Source organism: Sinocyclocheilus rhinocerous, unplaced genomic scaffold (assembly GCF_001515625.1).
Source record: "Sinocyclocheilus rhinocerous isolate Xijiao unplaced genomic scaffold, SAMN03320098_v1.1 scaffold1979, whole genome shotgun sequence".
In the NCBI taxonomy this organism is placed as follows: Eukaryota; Metazoa; Chordata; class Actinopteri; order Cypriniformes; family Cyprinidae; genus Sinocyclocheilus; species Sinocyclocheilus rhinocerous.
The window spans coordinates 1-1,781 of NW_015645544.1; the positions used below are offsets into that span (position 1 = coordinate 1).

At 42.1% G+C, this 1,781-nt stretch overlaps 1 long non-coding RNA gene across 2 annotated transcripts; it reads right to left on the reverse strand.

Annotated features, from left to right (window-relative positions):
• Positions 1 to 822: 822 nt before the first annotated feature.
• Positions 823 to 1,656, reverse strand: LOC107706537 (uncharacterized). 2 transcript variants are annotated; one of them, XR_001636156.1, is made up of 3 exons: positions 1,488 to 1,656; positions 1,357 to 1,420; positions 823 to 1,286 (listed from the first exon to the last, which is right to left on the reverse strand). It is a non-coding gene; the product is annotated as an uncharacterized LOC107706537 (long non-coding RNA). The 2 variants fall into 2 exon arrangements; XR_001636155.1 differs by having other exon boundaries at positions 823 to 1,111; positions 1,186 to 1,420.
• Positions 1,657 to 1,781: the final 125 nt, after the last annotated feature.

Sequence of the window (1,781 nt, forward strand, 5' to 3'; positions counted from 1 at the left end):
TAAAAGGAAGTGGAACTGACAATTCTATTTCAGAGAAATTCAACAGGTAATGGATTCTGGAAAATGAAGCATTCTTCTACCCTCGTTGTCAAATTATCATTACGATGTTGTGGCACTACCAAATGAAAGGAAATGTTAACCACCATTAGATGTATCCGACTACGCCACCCTGGTGGGAGGCCAGGGAAATAACTCCCAATAAAAGGGCACACAGGTAAGTTTCACCAATTGAAGGCGAAAAAATAAGGGAGACGCGAGTATCAATACAAGAAATACACTTTATTATAAAATCACCGGCATCAAGTAAAATTCTCTCACGAAACACACCCACAATGGTAGAAATAGTTCCCCGGGCCAGGAGTAATGAGAACAAGGCAGGCCGGCTGCAACTCAGGAGGTCGTTCAAAACCCACCTCAGTTCACACCACGCACACCCACACTAGGGAAATTGTATCAAAGCACAAACACAGCACACAGTGAAACACCACCAAATAAAAGCAGCTAGCCTCCCCCGTTCCACACAAGTCCTCACTGGCCCCTGGGGAGAGAAACATTATTAAAGAAAATCATACTAAATATTATTAATAAAAAGAGCCACCGAAACAATAAGTTTACAGACACTGTTGTGGCAGCCTTGACAATCGGGCCTCCAGATGACACCACATACAAGACTAAATGGCACTAGAAAGATGGGGCAATTAAGAAAAAAAAAAAAACACTTTACCATAAACAATACACAGCCAAAAAAAATAAGTAAACTAATGTTATAATATAGCTGCAAAATAAATCAAAACAAACACAAAAAAAAACTAAATAGCCGCAAAACTAATCCAATAAGTATAGCAAAAAATTGACTCTGTTGACAAAGAAAATTAAATCAAAGAAATGAAACTAGTAAAAAAAAAACCTGCCGGCACAATGCTCAGACGCTAGCGTTAACAGCCCCAGCGACTCGCGGAGCAGCAAAACCGTAACCGCACAGCTGACTGTAAACGACACGATCAAAAAAATAAAGAAAACAAAATATATCCATAAGCAAAACAGCAGCGTCGTCGTCGCAAGAAGTCCTTGCTAGGAACAGGGCTTGAAAATCTTGATCTTTCCCCTTTACCTTTAAACCAGAGTACCAGAATTAATCTAAATTTACAAAACCCCAAATGTGAAAAACAGGAGAGGCATACTCACGAGTTATGTTGAACCAACACTAGACGCACAGCTGTATGGCTACTCACTACCGGTGAGGCAACTCAGTCTACCAGCCAGCATTCACCCACCTGCCCTCGTCGCTAGCACCGAGCACAACAAACAGTAAATACCACGACTAAGGTGGTCATAAAAATTAAACACCAACCATACCTGCAAGCGAACTCTGCCACGACTTCCCGCAACGCCAACGACACCAGCCCCACTCTAAATTAAACTATAAACAGCGTATATTAACCTCGCAACAGACGCATCATTACACCATCAGCAGAAACTCAACGTACCTGGATAGGAATGGGAACGGAAGAGGAAGTGCCAGGGAGAGAGAGAACCCCAAGTCAGCAGGAACGTATCCCCCCCGTCAAAATAAAGGTCCTAAAATAGTACGGCTGCTACCACCTCATTGGTCTGCCAATCATACCCCAACCAACCAATCAGATGAAAGGACTTATCCTGCCACACGATCTTTAGATTAAATCACCATTGGTAGCGCGCTTTATTGTAATGCTTTGCTTTTTTCTTCAGTTGGTCAGAACAAACGTGGCAGACTTGTTACTTACTTGTTCAGATGGCAATAT